The 21,613-nt window shown below is 38.8% G+C and overlaps 1 protein-coding gene across 2 annotated transcripts in view; it reads left to right on the plus strand.

The window, feature by feature from the left end:
• The first annotated feature begins 7,179 nt into the window (after positions 1–7,179).
• The window catches only part of SOCS6 (suppressor of cytokine signaling 6), a 30,785-nt gene continuing 16,351 nt past the window's right edge, over positions 7,180–21,613 (plus strand). Inside the window, exon 1 of one of the 2 annotated variants that reach the window (XM_082044281.1) lies at positions 7,180–7,325. The gene's annotated coding sequence lies outside the window, so the exon portion shown is untranslated. The other variant, XM_082044280.1, reaches the window with a different exon arrangement.

Consider the following 21,613-nt stretch of genomic DNA (forward strand, 5'->3'; position numbering starts at 1 on the left):
TTGCGAAATCTGCTGACTTCCTGCAACCATCCACCCATTTTAGAGGGCAGGGATTTTAATGTTTGCTTTTAGTATGCTTCTGCCCATGAACTGAGTATTTTTTTGTGGTTTTATGCACATTTTTAAAAGCATATTCTTAAGAAGAAGTCTGAAAAGAACTCGTTTGACTTGCTTTTTCATAACTAAGGAAATGGCTGCAACATTAAAGCCAAGAGGAAGAGTTAGTTGTTACACTGAAAGTAGAACAACATTAATTTCTAGGCACACCTGCTACTACTGGTTTTAGACATTTTTTAATTTAATATAATCCTTTGTAGTGAACATTCTGACTTGATATCTGCACTTTAATTTGCTCTCCTTTATGTGGTCTATGAAAGTAAGTTTCTTGCTGTCTAACCAAGTTTTATTTTTAGTTAGTTTAATAAATTTCTAGCTACAGCTGTGTGCTTAGTCTTCATATTACTCTGACAGGAGCTGGCTGGAAAAAAATGCAGAAATAATATTACTTCTTGGGTTTTAAAATATATATTTCCCTGTGAAAAAAGTAAAGAGTAAGTAATCATCTAACTCCTTTTCACTGTCTTATTCCATCCTTTAGTCTCCCTTAAAGATGACAAAGTAAACTACTACGGCTTTTCCTTTTAAGCAGTGCTACTTAAGAAAAATAAACTTCTGACAAATAAAATTGTATAAATGACTGGGTTGATATTTGAAAAATTTGGGGCACACTTTTGTCATTAACTCTACCCTGAAAAAACAATTCATGTGCAACTTTTTCTTGACCAGTTTCATCCTCCAGACAGGGAAACCAAGAAACAGAGAGACGCTGAGCAACACATGCCCTTGCCACAATCTCAGTCAAATCACATAAATCTTATTTGATCCTCCAGGTCTATGGCTAACTTATAACGAAGAATTCAGAATGTTTCAAGTATTGTAAAGTGACATCTGGAGTTGCTTTGGTTTGTCTTCGGCAATTGCTCTCCAAAATGATTGCCTTGTGGTGAGTTCTATGCTCCTTGAGGCAGTTGAGAACACTTAAGGGCTACAAAACCAAGCCCATGAGCTGCATTGTAAAGAACAATAAAGAATATAAATAGAAATAATTTGGCTGCAGAGGAGAATATAATGTTCCAAATAAAAAGAGATTTATCTTTTTTTAAAAAGGGTCTGACAGGTACCAGAATAAAAATTCTTACTGAACATTTACATTCACATTTTAAGGGAATAAACCTTACAAGTTGAAGAAGGAAGACTGTGAAGTTTCTGCTCTTTTCTTACAGAAAAATATGTGACCATAGCTTTCTACATATCTTATTTTGATGAACTAGTGTGGAGAAGTAGATAAAACAAGCCTACATGTACTTCAATGCATTGGCTTTGAGAGTACAGACTTTATATATATATATATACACACACATATATATGTATATTAGTCTTTGTTAGCTTTGTCATACTCTAGGTTAAAATCCACTATGCCAAGAAATTCAGACTGATTGTACAGATGAGATCTGATCTAGGACAAGTTCTCCACTTGGCCTGTCTTTCTGCACCTCCAAATCTACATGATTCACTGCAGATGTGGCCTAGTTTACAAGCACATGTACAGGCAATATGGACAATCAATGAGTAAGATGCATAGGTCAGCCTAACCGTGTATAGAGCTACTCACTGTATCTATTGTCATGATTTATTGTGTGTCTTCGAGGACCAGAAAACTTATATATTATTTCCCCAATTTTAAAAGAAATCCATTTGTGAGGCCAAATTTACCATGAATTTAACCTGCTCCATAGACAATTAAAATGACTCCTCCCTTTCTCCGTTACTCAGCAGATTAGAAGTTAGTCTTCTTGGGCTGTTATTAGAAACAACATTTTGCTATACTCTGTTGTCTACCATAATACAATTGTTAGAGAACTTTGATCTAAGAAAATACTGAGCTGTGCGCTCACTAAAAAATGAACACGAGAAAACTTTGTAATGGATTTAAAATCTTAAATTCAGAAGTACTCATCAATCATTTTAAAGTATGTTTCCTCTTGAAACGAAATTAAACATGTGAGAGTGGCACTCAAAAATAGTTGTAAATTAGAAAAAAAATGAGTTAAATAAACACTGATTTTATTACACATAAGCATAACAGATAAAGATACCAAATATCACAACATAACCACTGTGTACACATACGCAGGCACGTCGCAAGAAGAGCCAGGGGCCACGAATGTATTTGCAAAGAGCAAGTTTTATTTTAGTTACCTCTCTACTGGGGGATCTCTGAAGCCACACCTAAGCTCCCAGGCAGAGGTGACACCGGCGGGGACGCAGGCGCTGGTCAGTTCAGCCCTGCTGGAAGATCACTGGGCCTGCTGAGCTCGCCTGTATTTCAAGGCTTCAGGCAGGCACAGCCTCCTGCTCTTTCTCACAACAAAGCAGGAATCTCAGACATAGTGATAAGGTGCCTAGAGTTTCTCACAGGCCTATGTTATCTAACACAGAGGTTCCACTCATCAAGCACACAAGATCAGTAAAACAATTAGTGTGATGTATGTGCTTTTTCTACATACAGGTGCAAGTCACTTGAGCGTATTTACATTTAACTAACCTCCTCACCAAATCTTCCGCTATATCCCCATACAACCACATTATGAACTAGAAGCAATAGCACTACCCTGATGTGACACATGATTTATATGTATGTGTTATGGATAGTTTATCTGTGGTAGCTATGATTTATACATTTATACTTTAAACTGATTTCAGCAATGACATTACACAATGCAAATTTAACTCCAAACTCAGACAAATGGGGAGTGTGAAAGGACTTCCTGCATACATTGTTTTGGTGGTGGTTCTTTTTTTAACGTTACTATTAAAGTGGGTGGAGGAAAATACCTCAAAAAAAAAAAAAGGAAAAAAACCCCAACTTTGAAAATATTTGCATAAATTAACAGCTATGATGGAAATAAAATTTACTAACAGAAAATGTGAAAAAAATTAAACTGTAAGTTGCTACAGTGTCCAAAAACTGCTGACTGTGATGATGTGATGTAGAAACATTTCTAATACATATTATAATATATGAATATAAATAAACAATATCATAAACATAAAAATACAATACTAAATAATATACATATAATAAAAAAGGACTATAGGAATTTAAAAAAGCCAAACAAACCACAGAAAATTAGGCCACAGTTACCAAAAATGACCAGCAATCTACAGTGATTTTGTATATATTGTTTTCCTTACAGTCTGTAATTTTCCAAGGCCATTTGAACATTTACTATCTAAAAGATGAAGTTCCTGTAAAGCATTACAACAATTTGAACATGATGACAAATAGCCTTTTTGAATTATGTTTAACAGAAGTGGAAAAAAAGGCATTTGTTTCCTCAAAGTACAATCACATACTGTTACATGCCTGCAAAGAGCAGTAAGAAGAAAAAGTCATTAAACTCTCACTGCAATTCAGACCAAAGAGCCAGGAGGAGAGTAGTTGTTACAGGATCAAGGTAACACGTGCCAGGCAGGTAGGCAGCAATAAGATAAATAATGGATACAACAGGTACAACATCATCTTTGTTGTCAATCAACACTCATAATTAAGGTTTATGACCTGTCTTTCTGAACTACAGATTTGTATATACACAAATCAGACCCAAAAGTTAGGAAATAATTCCTAATCACACTCGTGAGTATAAAAAAGGAGAAAAAAAAGACATAAGCATATGAAAATATGGAACTCATCAAAATGCAGACCTCAGTCAAAGTAATTAGGACTGAATCTGGAGCTCCTGATTTTAGAAATTCACACATGTAACGATTTCAGATATGAAAGATCTTCATTTTGTATTACTAACCACAAATTTCTATTCCACATCATTTTGAACAAAAGTTAGCAACTGTGAGGCAAATCAAATAGGTGATGTATGCAGAGAGCATTGAAACAAGGTGTCCAGCTGTATGAACTCCCCCATTTAGTTTGATAGGTGTTTTTAAGCCAAGAATATTTTTTCTTTGAGTGATCCTGCTAACACCCTCTTCATCTGCCATCCAAGTTGCACTGCCCATATGACACTTAGATGAGTTCACCCTTGGTAATAAACTGTTGCTGTCACTGGGACACGGCTGTTTGCTGACAAATGATGGAAGAAATCTATCCAGAACATGAAGCTGTATATTAAAGCTAAGACAAGCCAACAGCACTCTGGTAGCCTATAGAGAAGGTCAGAATTCCTGATCCTCCTCCCCCTTTCTCTCTACCACCACTCCAAATGGGCAAACTATCTCTTCTATTTGTGTAGGCTGCGGTACTTGACTGATAACAGGTTGAACTACATCAGCTACTAATCCAGCTGGAAAGTATTGTTTGGTTTTGTTTATTCAGTTTGCATGTCTGTCTTAAAAGACTTTGACTTCTCATAAACCGCTTAATGCTAACAATCTGAAAATGCTGTTCTTGTGAATTCTTACAGCAACAGATGACCGTTTCTAAATGATGGAAGTGAAAGGTAAGGCACTCATTCTACTTTATGTCATGATTTTTGTTAGGCAAATGAACTTTAAGAGATTCAGCTACCTGAGCTGGCTAAGAGAGGTCCAATGAGCCACTATAAAGAAAATGAAAGGAGCGTATGGGCAGGAGGATGGGAGGAGATAGACAAGATGAAGAAGGTCACTGCTTCTAGTAGTGATACTAATTCAAGACATATTTAGTTAGCATCATCCCTATGGTGAAGAAAGATAAGGTACAGAAGACAAACTCTTGGGGGAAATAGTAACTGATATTTTTGGATTATTTTCTTCCTGCTCTGTGGGATTGTCTATCAGTGCCATTTCTGCAATAAGCTAAGCCTTTTGATTGGTAACAGAGTGACAAGGGGGCAGTTACAGACACACAGAAACCTTTGGTCCACACAGAGGCTGGAAAACATAATCCAGAAACAATGTTATGTTAATAGAGTAGGAGGCTCTAGAATAAGATTCCTAGGAGCATTTTTTTGTTTGTTTTGTGTCACATGCAGTATAGCCTATTGCAAAAGTTGCCTACGGTAAAAGCTGGCTGAAGGCAGAAAAACATTTTTAGCTCAGTTGGTTTCTTCACATATGGCTGCTATTGTCCTGCAACTGCTGCTGAAGACACTGCTTCAGTTAACGTTAGGTACGTGCATCAACCAAGCATATCAGCTGGAACCTGAAAATAATTATTTGTTTAAACGCTTGTATTCAAAGGAAAAGGAGGCCTGAGAAGAAGGCAGAACATACACACACATACAACAAAACCAAACGAAACCTCGTTCAAGAAACTGACAAAACTTTATGAGAATTAAACTGAAACTTTCCCAGTCAGGGCCTTCCTTTCTTATCTGGCTTTCTTTTGGTCCCCTTTTGGATTAGGTTGCTAAACTCCCAATGGTTTATCTAGGAAAGGAGGAATCTACAATGCTCAAAAAAAGTTAGTTTTTTGTTATTTATTGCATTTTTATTTTCATTCTTTGAACACTACTGCCAACCTAGAAAGCCACTTGTATTTTTCATACTGACAATATTGGTTTTACAAGCAAGAGGGAAACTCCATAAGGTTTCTGAAATCATCCACTTGGAGCTATTCTTAACTTTGTTTGTTATACCACTGATAATATGTAATCATAATTGTAAAACAAACAGTTTTAATTTAAAACACTTAACAAAACCATAAATCATTCCAGATATTTTATATCTGAAAAAGCCAAACTTTGTATTTGAAAAAAAATAATTTCCTTTTGCAACTCTTATTAGAGTCATCGTCTCTCGAAATGGTCCTGGCCTGACAGCAACTGAGGTCGATCAAACGCATAAAGAAGCATATGACTCTTGGATGAGTCTCAAGAAAAGCCTTTAACTCTCAATAAATGCCTGAGATATAGAAATGTAAATGCAATCAGGACACATTCTGACCTCAAAAACTTTGGCAATTAAGCAATTCACTGACCTCAGCCCACCAATACCTTTGATCTCAGTAGAAGAGTTCATGAAGAATGTACATGAATATTCTCATAACCTTGTGAGTTTTAGCAATTTTTTAACCTTAAAAATCAGTTAAGTAGTTGTGTAATGAGTCAGACATATAATCTCAGGCACTCTCATGAGATTACATAGGTAAGCAAATTATGCAGATATTTGCAAATCAGGTTCTTGATTTGCATCGGTTACATATCACAAGCAGGAAATGTAGGTAGTATTTTACTAACTGCATCAGTGAGCAAATGTGACTTGCGACAACTTTTAAGACCCATGTTTTTCACAATTTTAATTCTTCGCCCCCCGCTAGTTGCTTCCGTCAGTCTCACACGTCCTAAATTAAGAATTGTTTTGTTGCTCTCGATTTAGCATTTTATTAAAAAAAAAGAAAAAAGCGATCGGCAAGCAAGCAAACAGCCTGCTTGCCTGAAGCTGCTGTAGCACAGCTGATGCGGCTGAAGTTTAGTGGCACTTTTCTTGTGTCGCTCTGTGAGGCGAAGTTAAAACACAAAAATAACGCCTCTTCTCGCCCATCGCGTTCACGCCAAGGGAGATGTAAGCGAAGATGAAGGGAGGAGAAGGAAGGGAATGGCAGGCCAGACCCCCTCCCTGCCCAGCGCGGCGCGGGCCCACGGGGGAGCGCCCATCGGCGGCGCCTCCCGGCGGGGCAGCCGCGGGCCGGGCTTGTCGCCCCCGCTCGGGGCGGGGAGAGGCTGGGGGTGGCCCCGGCGGTACGATGCCAGCGAGGCAATGCCTCTCGCGAAAACAAATAAAGGGGGAGTTGCTCCCTGTGAACTTTATGTATCAGCTTCGGTAGCTAAGGGGAGCTGTGGAAAACCGGGGTGGAGGAGGGAGGCGCTTGGGCTTTGTTAGCCCCTGGCCCATTCCTCCCTCCCAGCGCGAATCCCAGCCGCCCCCTCCAAGTTTTCCGCGGCCGACAAGCGGGGACGAGCCCGGGGAAAGGCGCCCAGACTCGGGGAAGGGAAGGGGTCCGGCCGCCCCGCGTCTGGTGCGGCGGGCGCGGTTGAGTCAAGCAGGAAAGCGGAGGGACGGAGCGGGGGTGTCCTGGGCCCTGCTGCCCCCGCCGGGCTGTACGCGGGGGCGCCGCAGCCGGAGCTGTGCCTGCCGCAGGCAGCGGCCATCGCGGGCCGGCCACCCCCGTGCGCCCCTCCGAGGACGGAGGGGTGGGGGCAGAGGAGGCGGAGGAAGCGGCAGCGGCGCCAGGAACAGGGAGGCGGCGGCACGGCGAGGGAGGGAGTTGGAGCCGAAGCCGGGCCGGGCCCCGCAAGAGCAACAGCAGCGCCAGCTCCTCCTCCTCGGTGAGTCCCGCTCCGCCGCCCCGGGAGGCTGCTCGCCGCCGAGCCCGGATGCCGGCGCAGGCCGGGCCGCGCCGCCGAGGTGCCGGGGGAGAGGCCCGCGCTGGAAGCGGGACACCGCGGCCTCCGCTGGGTGAGCGTCCCCGGGGCAACGGGCGCGTCGCGGCCCGTCTACCCTTATCCCTTTCCCCGGTGGCCGCGGAGGAAGAGCCGGCGGATGGGGACGGCGTGGTTCGCGGGTGCCCGCCGCCCTCCTCCCGAGCCGCGGCCCTGGCCTCCTCTCCCTTTGTTTGCTCGGCTCCCCGAGCCTGCGGCGGCGCCAGGCCCTGCGGAGGCACCGGGGCCGCGGCGCGGCCTGCAAGGCGGGCGGGCTGGCGGGGAGTATTGTCGGGCCCGGGCTGCCGAGGTGCTGCCCAGCCCCCGCCGTGACAGGAGGCGACCGGGGCCGGCCTCTCGCCCTCGCCAGCCGCGGCGGTGGGGCCCGCCGGCCTCTCTCCCTCCTCCCCTGGGCAGCTGCCCAAATGCACCCCGCTCCTACCCGTGCCGTTACCGGGGGCAGCTGAATTGGACTGATCCACCTGCCCTGAAACCCGCCTTCAGTTTTGGGTTGGGGGGTGCGGTCCCCATCTCCCCCAGGGCGGGTGTCCGGAGGTGGTGGTTTGGGCAGCCGCTGCGGGGGCTTGTGCGGCTGGGGAGCCCCGGGGCAGCGGGTGTAGCCTTGTTGTGAGGTGAGGGTGTCCCAAGGGCTCCCGAAGGGACGAGCGAGGGAAAGGCTGCTCTCTGTGACAGGAGGCACTTAAAAACTTGACTTCAACTAAAAAACAACACAATCCCCCCAAACTTTACTGGCTTTCATTGTTCTTCAAGCTGCTTCTTACGTTCTATTTGCCTAATGTTGCCACTTGTCTCAGAAAAGAACTATTCCTGGCCCATGCCTACTCGTTTGCTTAAGAAAAAAAGCCTTTGCAGAACACTGAGATTTTTAAGAGGTGCAGAGAATGATGCTTCTGTGACTTGAGGTGCTTTGCCTGTCTTTCTGCCTTCTTGATTATTTCATCTTCCTATATTTTCAAAATCATCTTAGTTTGGAACACTTTTTTGTGTGTATGTCTGGAGTAGGTAACTCTGTTAAAGAGTTTGGTTGCAGAATATACTCCAATCAGGGAAAGCTTCTCTTAAACTTAAAAAATTCTTGTGCCCTTTTGCTATTAGGTCCCAATCCCTTGTTATTGCCTGCCAGGAATGCTTATGCTATGCCCAGCCTCTGAAATACACCTGTAGTTTAAAAATGCCTGCTGCGGGCCTCCTGTCTGCACAAATGTTTGAGGAATAATGCATCTGCATTTCTGTTCTGGGTGGAAAAAATAGCGCTATTTTTGTTTCATATTAATAAACACATCATTGGATTGTAGAAAGTATGGAAGCTTCAGTATAGTTACAGAAATAAATTACTTAGCTTTGCTGGAAGACTTTATACCACTGGAGAATGTGTAGGTATTTTTGGAGTCTTCTGCAGTAAGGAAGTAATCGTAGCTCACAGTTTTATGTGTAACTTATGAAAGGCAAATTTTAGCTTTTTCAAAATGCTTATATTCATGAAGTGTTAAGCAGTACTTGAATGGGGTCTTCACTTCCTATTATGTATTTCTTGGTGTTGTGGCATTGGACTGTGGCTGGAACTAAGCAATGACATAAAGCAGGTTCACCTGCATGTATTCCCTATATCCAGATTTTCAGCTTTAAGCAGATTTTTTTTTTTTAATTAAAATTGAATGAAATTAAGCCTTGAAAGTATGAATGATCACAGTGTACTGTTATGTAGGGATACCTGCATTTGCCAACTTCCTGGGAAACTGCAAGGCTATGGAATAGTTAAGAAGAAACACTGTGGTGCTTCCTGAGCTTTTGTGAACCTCTCTTCATCGCACTGCGTATGTGCAGCATCAAAGTGTTTGGATGGATTCAGGAGTCATGATGGATAATCCTAAACTTACTGAGAACTTGACATACGGAAATGTAAAAAATACGTATATTAATTTATACTATGCTGTCAATTTCTTTGACACTAGATTGTGAAGGCAAGTTGAACACCTTGTGTTACTCTTAGAAAGGGATGGTTTGAAGAAATGATAACTTGGTTTGCATTGTTCCACAAGTAGATTACACCTCCTCCCTCTCCTTAGCGCAGTGAAGGGCTGGAATAAGAGAGTGAACTCTTAATTAAGAGTTTTTCTTAGGAAGCAAGTTAATTCTTTCTTCTCTTCCTTATGAAATCTTCATAGTCATACAGTAATTTGAACATAAACTTTTGAAAGACTTCATCCAGTGGCATTGGCTCGAGTTCATCACTTATTTGCTACACTATTGCTGGCAAAACTGAGGCCACAGTCCAGGGTCGTTTCTTACTCAAGTGCTTTATTTGCTGTTGCTTTACTGCCCTCCTGGGCCTACACAGCACTATTTTGGTAGTGTTTGTGTAGTACAACGTGTTGTAGGGAGGTGATAACATAAAGTAGATAGAAAGGAGACTGTTCTCTTGTGGTGTGTGTCTCAGTGTTTTGTTGATAGTGCTTTAATGTGTGTTAGCAACTAATTAGAGGGGGTATCTCAAGTGGTTGTGATGGTCCAAGGAAGAAAATGAGACAGAGGTAGTATAAAATTAAATGTAACCTAATTGAGGAATGCAAATACTAAAATTTATTGAGTATAAGTTGGCTAGGACTGGGATTGAAAAACAGAACAGATTTCTTATGTAATTTAACTGTATATTTTGTAGTAGAAAGTATTAAAATGAAAAGAAATACAGAACTTTTGAGCTTCTTCTTTTTTAACTCTCTAAAAATAACCTCCAACCAAACAAATAAAAAAACCCCAACAGAAATAGCAATATCTGGTAATGTTTCTTATCCTTATATTTTGCCAAGATCTAATTTAATTCCATCTTTGTGTATGCTTATTTTCCTGGAAATAAATGTCAGTCTTCAGAAGACAATAAGACAATAGATAAACCTGATTGAAAGCTCCCAAATTCTTACAGCCCCTGTCCCAGTGCCTCTCAATACATTTGTAATAGTAGTAGGTAAGGCAGTATCCTTTAAAAAAAAAAACAACTGGCCTGAAAATTTTCCTTGACGATTTCAGATGGCAAGTTACATACAGTATTTTTTTTTTAGCAAGAGTGTGTTTGTAATGGAATATTGTCCACGTTTAAAAAGCAACTTCATACCATTCAAACATGCTCCTGATACAGCAGAGGAGAAAGATTCACGACACACAGTAGATTCCTTCTTTTGTTGATATTTTTGCTTTTTTCTCTAGAAATAATTGATTTCTGAATTAAAACTCTGTACTATGTAAGTTGGATAAATTTCTGTGTTAAAAATAGTTTAGTTGGTTTTGAAACGAACAGTTAAAAATTAGTAGCTTTGGGGTTTTTGTTGCAGTAGAGTTTTTTTCTCACTGTAGCTAAATGATCTTAAGCTATTGAAACAAAAACATGTTACCTACTTGAGCCTCTTCTGGTGGTCAAAACCAAAACAAGCTGGCCTTGCATGATTGCCCTGGATGAAAATGGAAAGCTGACTGTATGCAAAGTGTTGTGTAATACATCAAATATATAAAGAAGGTTACACAAACTTTGCTAGAACAGCGGCTGAATTTGAAAAGACAACATGATGCAGTCTGACTTAGTCTGCTTATTGTGAGAATTAAAACTTTTGCATCAAAGTGTTAGAAATTTAGCTCTCTGATTTCTTAAGCTCTCTTAAATAAAAGTTGCTCCGAATTTTTTCTTGTAGCAGTTTTCATGATCTTCTGATTCCTGTTTTTGTCATGTACAGGCATGCAAACAATAAGCATCTACGACTCCAGATAATTTCAGGAAGTTTTGAGGCATATGGCTTTGCAAATCTTATTTCTATTTATTAGAGTCCAATATGGATTTAAGGACCCATGTTTAGATATTTTTATGAAAAAAAAAAAAAATTAGGCTATTATCTGTCATGAAATTTTCTTCTGGAAGATATTAAGATGAAATACTCTGAAAATTATTTGCCCTTTTGTATGTCCCGAACAGTTCACATAATACTTTGGACAGTGAGAAATTCAGTTGTCTTCATTTATGACAAGGATGTAAGCCACATGTTACCTAAAAAATTGTTCCTTGGTTGCTAAATCACCAAGAAAACTGTGCAAGTTAAATAAAGTCTTTATTTGTGTAACATGAATGCAGAAACATTGGCTGAGTTTTTGTGCCTCTGTCTTTAAAACTCTGTTGAAGGAATATGAAAAAAATCTCTTTGCTTGCAGGTAACCCCAACCTAAGGATGCAATATATATGGATTTCTGTCCAGGTGCTACTCTCCAAACATTGCTTCCTATTGCGTATATATAGAGCACATAGAGCACCAGAAGCTTCCTGTCGTCTGTGAAACATTGTTTTCTTTTTTAATCTACCAAGTGCGGTACCTTGGCAGTTCTAAAAAATCTCAGGTTTGTGAAGTATATGGGTTTTTTTTGTTGTTGTTATAAACACCAAATAATTTTTCTGTAAACTGCTATAAAACAGTTTTGGATGAGAGCTGTTTTCTCTGCCAGGTGTAAATAGTAGATGTTAGTTTGGTGTTTTGTTTTGTTTTTTTTTTTTAAGAGTTCATTAAGCGGTCTCTAGTTAAAAAACATTAACAATGAAAATGAACCTATATGTATTGTTAGCTAAATCATACAGATATGTGGTGTTTTCCTTTGCGTCCCAGTGCAGTGTATAATTAGCAACTGTATTTGTATTATTCAACTTGGATGGTATATGATACTGATCTGTAAGAGATTTGGTGTAAGATCTGGTGTAAGATTTGGTGTAAGATCTGTGTAAGATTTGGTGGTCTTGAGTTAATAAAGTAAATGTGGCTAGTAGATAAATTGATTTTTAGGATTTGAGATTGCAGACTTAAAAGCTTTGGTATTGTTCCTCAAAGATGTTCCGTATAACTTAATAAACAGAGTGCTACATTTGATGACAAAATTGTTGGAAGGTGAGGTTCCAGTCAGACTTGCTTTTACAGTGTGTGATCTCTGTTTCTCTTGAGTAGTTTTATTTTTAATTAATTTTCACGTTCTCTGGTAAATGTGCTAAAACAGCAGTTTGTAGGAGTCTTGAGTAGGTGATTGTTTTTCCTTCTCTAAAGCAGTCTGCATTCCTCAAAAAGGTTGAGAACAAATCAGTAGGCTACTCCAAACATTTCTGAAGCATGTTTATTTGATCCCAAGATGTCTCTGATACAGTGGTCAAGCTTTATTTCTTTTTTTGTTGCTTGTGATTTAGGGAATCCTGTCTCCCCTGACTTTGTCTCAGTAAGTGCTACAAGACCAGGTAATTACAAGCTGTAATGCCAACTGTGGTTTTGGCATCAGTAATAGGTTTTAATACCCTTGGAATCCCTTTTGGTTGGTAATCTGGTATCAGATTAGAAGGTTTAATAATTGAAATAGAGAAATGAAAAAGAATGGCATCAGGTAAAGGTTTTTGATTACAGAAGGTGTGCCTTCCAGGATGAGATTTGTGGAAGCTACTCCAAAAACAGTGTAGGCAGCTTGTCAGGACTGCGCTCTTCATTCAGGAGCTGGTGGGAACTGGATGAGTGAGGAATTCTCGGCAGATTCACTAACAGAAGCTGTTTGTGCAGACATACTGGTTTGGGTGAAACCCGCACTGGGCAAGTTTTCCAGGCTGGAATTTTGGTCAGCCTGAGGAGACTGACTCCAGAATAGTTGGTTTGTGCATTCAGAGGTACAAGTTGCCAGGTTATGTATAAGATCTCAAGTCTGGCTCTGTGTAAGGTAGATGTCTGGTGTTTTTTTTTTTTTTTTTTTTTCTCCTCCCTGTTCTCTCTTCAGTGGAAGAGAGAGGCAAATGAATGCTGATCCAGTGCTCTCTGAAACATTGACTTTTCTCCTTTTCTTGACTATTGAAAGAAAGAGCTGTTGTTTATTAGTAAGTAATGTTGAGAAGTAATAAAGGGCTTGCCATAGGCCTTTGGCGTGATTTTGTGCAAAGAATCTAGTTACCTGGGAATACACTTAGATGTAAATATTCCGCAGTCCTTTACTACAAGGGATAAAAGAAAGTCTATACTGACCAAGGCACTAGTCTTATTTGCAGTCTAATCTCAAAAGAAGACTGTGAAGGCAAGTTGTTACCTCAATACTGACTCAAATGTCCTGTGTATTACAAAAAGAAATGCTTTTTGGAATCTGCTGTGTTTTAGATTTTGTGTGACATGGAAAACAGGAACAGAAATTCTCTGTATTTGCACTGAAAAAATGTTTACTCTCTTTTTAAATTGGACTAATACAGATTTTAGTTTTATTTATAGTGTGTATAAGTTTAAATTTGTGTCAGAGAGAACAGGAGAAAAAATAGTGTGCATGTACATGACTATTTCTTTCATGTTTGAACTTTCAAGCTTAGCTAGCTTTCGCAGCTGGGCTTCTATACTCCTGTCTGCAGAAATTTGACCTTGCTCTGGAGAAAGCTATCTTTAAGGCTTGGAGTTTGTGTAAATCTCATAGAGCATATTAACTTCATGTAGACAGTGAAAACGTTATCTTTGATCCTGCATGCAAGAATTTATACACCAAGATGAAGTTGCTCAGTGTAAGATAAACATAATGTACAATGAGTGGTCCTATGGTTTTAAGTGACTGATCACAGTTAATTAATATTTGCTGGGTTGGGACTGAATATTAGCAAAATCAGGTTGTTTAGGGCTGTGTGGAAAATTATTTTCTGCTTCTGTTGAACATTATTAAAAAAACAACCAAACAAACAAAAACACACAACAAACAAACACCACCACAAAAAAACCCCAAACATAACTAAAACTGAAAGTCTTCCAGTGTGCATCAGGGTGAAACAGTGTATGTCTGAAAACTTCAACTAAAATATTCTCCATCAGATTTGCTGGTTGGGGTAGTGAGACATTTCTGTCTGCAGCTGATTAGAGTGTAGGAGTAGAAGGAAGAAAAGTTCCTGATCTTAATAATGAATAATTAAGAGTCTCCTTAGTTTTGACCCAAAATTAGAAAATTTGCAGGTAGAGTAAGCTTTGTCAGAACTGGTATAGTCCCCTAAAAAGGTGTTATTCTGACAAATCAGGATTTCATGAAAAAAAAAGGTGGTTAAGCAGCTTTGCCCATGCAGTCAAAAGTATGTTCCCATTCTGGTCAGTGCACTAGTTGTGCAGTGTTAATATATGTGCTTTTGTGAAAGCACCCCTTGGACTTAAAAGGACTGTCAATTCAGATAAACGTATTTAATGTTTCACCTTCTGTTTTAAGGGAAATAAAGTAATTCTGTGAGGTTAGACAGAGATAATACTCTGTACTGGTGTTTTACCTTGTTTTATTTGACAGTACTCTGAGCACAGCTGTGTGGCCTGTTCCCCATATATGGATAGGCTCTAAATCATAAAGAAGATAATTAGTTTACTCTTTGTTCTTATTGGGCCTTCTCCCAGTGAAAGTGGGGATGGAAATACTTTAAATAAAATGTGTTTTTACTTTCTCGCTTTCCCGAATGCAGAAGTTGGATTATTCTCTGCAGTGGGTCCTTAGACCTTGGAGGAGCAGCCAGGCTGTCTGTGAGGGCAGGTGCCCAGTGGGACTGCTATGCTGCTGATCCAGGTTCTGCTGCTGATCCAGGTTCTGCTGCTGATCCAGGTTCTGCTGCCAGAGTGTCTTCCAGGGGTGGCTGCTTAATTACAAGAGGTACTCTGTGAGGAAAGATCTTGCCTCTTGGGCACCCACCTGACTGAAGATCCCCTGATCTTTAAACAGAAAGAAGGAAAAGAAGGAAGTCTTCCCCTCGCTCCTCCCCGCCCCCCTCCTTTTTTTGTTTCTGCTTTTCCTTGTGGTTTGTTGTGTTGTGCTAGCTTGTCTGTAGAATAAACCCTGCTTTCTGTTTCACTGATTGGATCTGTGTTGCTGACCGTGAAAGACTGACCTTCAGTAGCCAATCCTATTTGACATTCTGTGTATAAAATTGGTTGGATTTGAGGTTGACAGTGCTCCTAACCTAATCTTCCTGTATGTGGTTTGACACAGGTACTAACTTGCTCTAAGTGAGGAATATTCACTTTAAAGAATCATGACAGTTGAAAAGGATAGTTTTCAAATGTCTTTCTTAAGGTTTTATTCTTTCAGAAAGCTTTAAAACTGTTTTAACTTTGTTTAGCAGTTGACAGGCTTGCTTATGAATCACATAGAATCCAAGGGAGGAAAGAAAATGCTGGAGATCCTGGAAATAGAATATATTGAAGTAAGGATTGCAATAAAAATAATTTGGAGTTTTAATAGTACAAAAGAGAAGAGAACGTTATTATGAGCCTTCTTCGATCTTATTTTTGCATGCTGTGCTCCTAAGAAACCTGACAATACATGACCCTTTTGTTTTGCATAAAACTAATTTTCTGATTCTGAAGATTCTGAAACTGATTTCAGAATCAGTAGTATAGCTTTAAATATTGTATTATTGTTTATTTAGGTATCAGTTCATCAAGGTGAACATGTGAGTATATCTGTTTAAATAATCTGTTTTTCAGTGCTTAGAATTTTGGAAGGGTGAAACCTCAACCCACATGAGCCTTTCCATCCCTCAGCCCCTCCATATTTGATTGTATTTAGAGGACCTTAAAATAATGGAGTACTTCAAAAATGAAGATGCAGGAAATAGGGAGCTTGTGTACTTATAAAATATTATCAAAGCTGGTAATTTTATGGTAAACACTTACTAAGTACAAATTGTGGAGGAATAGACTTTTCAAACAAAAGGAATACTTGGATTTATTTTCAGATCAGTTGTTGAAAGGCAGTTTAAATTCTGTCTTGTATCCATCAGAAGTGATTTATTTTTTCTCACTTCAGAATGTACCAAATAAATCCCCTATAATTAATCACTTTCCATGTACTATTAGCTTTTCAGAAAATTGGATTTTTTTTTTTTTTTTAACTTTGTGGATTAAGTTGCTTCTGTGTTGTACTAACTTTTGACTGCCATTATTTGAAAGACTCTTTAGTGTTTATTACTTTGTCTCTTTAAAAATTACATTGGTTTATGTAGTAGTAATGGGAAATTGTAAAGTTTCTTCATCAGTACAAGGTACTAAGTCACTTGAAGTTTTAATTTTTACTTTCAGAAAAAAAATATTTTGGTTTAAAAAAGACGAAAGTTATTCATACCTCCTTTTAGAGTACTTCTAATGTTATGATTTATGTATATTCAACAAGACTGTGTAAGGTACTGAAGTAATGTGGAACATATTTATTTTTCTAGATGAGGTGGTTCTCTGAGGTTTAAAGTACAGGTGCTTAAACGCACCATGAAGTTAAAAGTCTATTTGGTAACTATTATTTATGGATAAAGCCTTTCTACAAACTATGACTGACACCACTCCTCCTTCCCTTTTCTGTACCTCGAATTCCAAGAAATGAAAATCGAGTCTCTTGTATCTTTGAGGGATGATTTATGATTTTGATCTCCTGTGTCTCTTTGACAGATGGATTGCGGTTTTGCTCTCATGCTCTCGGATCACAGTTGTAAGCAATTGTGCATAGGTAAAGCAACTCTATGAAAGCTAGCTTTAGGACAAACCAGCTGAGGATCTCACTGGTGCTCTGGCATCCTCCTGGCCAGAGACATTTGACTGAATGACACCACCAGTGGCCTTAATTGTGGTCGTGAGTGTTGCCTGTATTGTTCTTGTTGCTATTAGGTTCATAACTGTGTTTATCCAAGAATATTTGATTAGAATCCACTTTGTTAGATCTAACATAAACTTTCATGAGTATTTAGATGCTTAATAAAGTGTACATATCTTGGTACCTCCAACTTTAATTTTTTTTTTTTTTCCCTTCCTACTGGAGTCCAGTAGGTGTTTTTAATTTATTTACTAGTTGCAAACTTTGTCCTATGGACATTAGTCTAGTATTGTACATATAGCTGCTTCAACTAGTTGGGCAGAAGTAAGACAGCTGAGGAGGAATCTGAGTGTTACTGTGACCCAGATCCATTTTTGACAGCCTGAACCTTTACCAATGCATAATCCTACAAGTTTTATGACAGAATTATATTCACTTGGAAGAAGTTATTCATAACATTTTTCTGATGAAGTTATTTATGCAAACCTTTCGCTTTGGATTAAGTTTTCCCTTCTATTAAGTACTATCAGAGCCTAGACCAAACGAATACTAGTCTCAGTTGAACTGCATCTTATTAAATAGCATAGGTGTTCCAGAATACAAATGAGGTACAAATATAACTACGTAAAGAGGGAGTTCCTTACAGCTGAAGTAAGGAAAAATGCTCTTTTGCCTTTAAAATGGATTCCAAAGTATGTGTTAATGAAGTATATTGTTGTCACTGTTACTTATTGGGAACCATGTAATCGGTGGACATTGGGCCTAGCATCATATGATAAACAAAATTTATCTGCAATGAAATATGAAATTAAATATAAAAGTATAGTAAAAAATTCCCTTGTCATTTGCACATACAGGTTTCATAGACTGCAAGCAGTATGTCCCAGTGATATAAAATACAGCTGTAGCAGCTTGGTAACTAGAGCCCCCAGTCAGAATGTAAGATAGCCAAATAAATTCTCCACTTCTTTCTGTATGAGAACTGCCTTGAACAACCTCTTGCCTTCTCTGTAGTGTGAAAAGTTTTCTATTTCTTCTTTTACATCTGTTCTACAGAGTATTAACTGAGCTGAATAAGAAAGGGAATGTTTTCTTATCCCAGTGGAGTAAGCAACTGGCTTGAAGAGGGAAAACCTGGGCCTGACTTTCTGGCCCAATTCATCCTGTATCTGAAACTGCTTCTGCACAGTAGAGTGTCTTAATCAAGACTAAGTAAGAATTTCCATTCCACAATGGGTAGGACTGCTATCCAAGTTGCTAGAATTTGTAGTTAGATTTCCCCTGCTGCAAGCTCCTCATGTGATGCAGAGGGATACTGTGGTTGTTCATGCACTTCTCATGATGTCCAGAAAGAGGTTATTCAGCATTTTATTGAGCATGATTCTGTGAGCTAACGATGGACAGTTCGAGAACATGACTAAGGAGGTAGGTGAAGGCGTAGCCATGAGGTATAGCCTGGAGGTAGAGTGCAGTTCATTGGTACAGATCTGCTAACACTAAGTACTTCTGCTTTTATATGCAAAAATAAGGCTAAGGGCTACTTAGGCGTTTTTAATTAAAAAAAAAAAATCCCTCTGAAATTTTGGTGCTTCCTAGAATAGACAGCTCTGTGTATGTGAAGGGAGAAGGGTTTTGATGAAAAACTTTTTCAGTATAGGATGCTCATTTCTTTAGAGTCTTAAGGAACCTGACTCTCCTAGAATGCTCTGAGTACTTGCAAATCCTGTTGATTTTCGGAGGAGTTGCTTATGCTTAGGTACTGAAAAAAGTCTGAATTTGGACAAAAATCAGATGTTTTATTTATATTTTAGGTGACTGGTTGTAGTTCTGACCTTTGCAGTTTGCCAAATGTAATTTGCTTTGAATTTTATTTTTGGAAAGCAGGCCATCAGCCTCAGAGTGGTTGTGTTGCAAGCAGAATGTGGTGGGGCTTGTGAGAATACTCTGTGCCTCATGGGAGTCACCAATTTAACAAACTCAGGAGTTTGTGTTGTATAAAGCTTAAACAATGCACAAAAATACTGTTGGCCTCTTTGTTACTCTGAATTTACTTTATTTGAAGGTTGCACTTTCATTAATAGTTTAGAAATAACCTTGGAGGGTGTTGGGTCATTTTAGGGGACAGAGGACTTTTTTGTTTGTTTGTGGGGTTTTTTGGTGGTTTTTTTTTTCCTCCCCTTGTCTGTACCTTGCTGGGTTTTGTTTGTTTGTTTGTGTTTTGTTTTTTCTTTTATTTTCTTTCATTTTTTTTTTCTGTGTATTTTTAACTCCTTTAGAGGTACATCACTGATGGATCTTCTGATCATCTTCTGGTTACCTGATACTTCTTTGTACTGTAAGATGGGTGATTCATTCACTTACTGCTTTGATAGATGAAGCAGTTGGTCTGAAAAGACTTTGTAAAATATCTGCTGAATTGTAAAGTTTTAAAGAAAGTCAGGAAGTTGAATAATGACTAAATAGAGGACAGTGATAGAAGGTATCTTGAAAGGTTGGGTATGTCTCCACAGGATGATGAAACCCAAGGCCTTGCGTTTGTCTTATTCCTGCATTGTCAGCAAACCCTTGAAAGCTTTACCTGATCTCCTTCAGTGGGTGACAATTTGCTGTTGCAATCAACTACAGGAGTTGCACTAGTTTGGTTCTGTTGTCATCTTATACTTACATTGAGAGATGGAGGATATTTCAGATTTAAGTAGGTATTTACTCAAAACCCCAACAAGTCAACCCCCGCCATCCCCTCCCATCACTCCACATTATGAAAATTCAGAATGCAGGTCTCAGAATTAAATGACCTTAATTTGGCCTGACTGTGCATGTTGTTCAGCCTACAAATCCATCTTAAAAAGTGGAAGTTGAGCTCTCAGTGTTCCAGCTTATGAAGTGTTGAATACAGCATTGAGTGCCTGTGCATTAACATTTAAGTGTCAGATAAAGAGACAGCAAAAGTTTTTTTTTTTAATGAAGCCAATAATTCTGTCTGCGAGCTCTGGAATTTGGAGTTTAATTATTATTCTGTAAGTAAATTATGGGACCCTACATTTTAAAGGGTGGTGGGGAGTGAAATTTATGTAAACATTTTTGTTCTGTATGTGAGGCAAGGAGGAGAACTGCTCAGGCAATTCTTCTGGCTTTTTTCAACTTCTGAGTTCTTGAACTTTAGACCTTAATGAAATGATTTACTGTGTTTCCTATATAAATAGTTCAGATAAAGGATATAAAATGAATTTCCTCAATATGCTGTTGTTCACGAGGGAAAACACAAAGGATTTTACTCACTGATAGAAGTTGTCTAGTACTATTTAAGTGATTATATTCTAAATTTTCAAGAAAGTAATGTTGCTAGTGGAACTTAGTGATCACGTTGGGAATAAGGACTCTTAAATTAATATGATACATAGAAAATGGTTTTAATTTTTAATATATTTTGCCAGTGTTTTATTACTACAGTGATATAAAAAGTATCACCTAAGCCTTTCTCTCTTTAACTGCTAATCAGAAGTTAAAAACAAATTGCAGTAGCAAACCACTTTTGCTTCTAATGAACACTGGTGATATCTTGAGAAGTGGAGGTAAACATTTTTTCTGTTACTGACACTGTAAATTAGCCAATTTAAAACAAAACAAAACCAACAACTTATTCATATAGACTTATTTTATTACTAATTGCTGATTTGAAGTATCATTATAACGAAACAGTTTTGTGAAACGTGTCTCTGTGAGGAATGGAGTTGTTTCATGCCACTTTCTTCCTTGGTTTTGGAGACACTTGAGCTCCAGAAAAAGCTTTTCTTATATTTAGAAATGTCTGTGCCTTGGATTTTTTAATAGATATATGAAATATATGGATTTTTGCTAGAGCTGCTCTCTCAGTTGAGACACTACCTATCTGTTTATTTGATACAACTCCCTTGTGCAGCCCTGGAGGGGCTGCAGGGCACACAGACAGAAGGAGCCTTGGTTGGTTGAGCTTTGTTTATATAGGAAGAAATGCTAAAACAAACTGCAGTCTTTGAATGCGAATATAATGCTAAACTTTTGGGAAGTGCCTAGGGAATTAATTTTCTCAAGTCTGTATTGTGTTATAGTATTTTATCTAGTTATTATTTCAAGGATTGGAAAGGCCTTGGTTGACTAAAAGTAACTGTTATTTAAATGTAGCCAGTGCCTTTTCACCCGAGGTACTTCATGTTTCACTGAACATCTATTTCTCTTTCAATGCATTATACTTCATGGGTGCACATACTGTATATATGTTATTTGTGTTAATTGTGTACATTTGTAGTAAACCAGTTGGTTATTACTTTGGAAAGATGTCTGTGTCTTTAATAAAAAACGAATTAACAAAATAATGTGAATTTCACAAAAATTAGATTTCTGTCACATTGCACACCCAGGGAAAAAGGATAATATCAGTTGTCAGTGTTTGTATTCTGTCAAAATTTTTCACTGTTAGAAAGTAAAGGTACCAAGTGATTTAATGTGCATAAAAAAGCAAAGCCATGAAAGTCTCTGCAGGTTTGAAACTTATTAAATCTTTGAGTTGTATAGCAACTGAATGCCTTGATAGGAGGCAAGTATTATGCAGTATTGATATT

The sequence above is a fragment of the Streptopelia decaocto genome, assembly GCF_964273445.1.
Source record: "Streptopelia decaocto genome assembly, chromosome: 2".
Lineage (NCBI taxonomy): Eukaryota > Metazoa > Chordata > Aves > Columbiformes > Columbidae > Streptopelia > Streptopelia decaocto.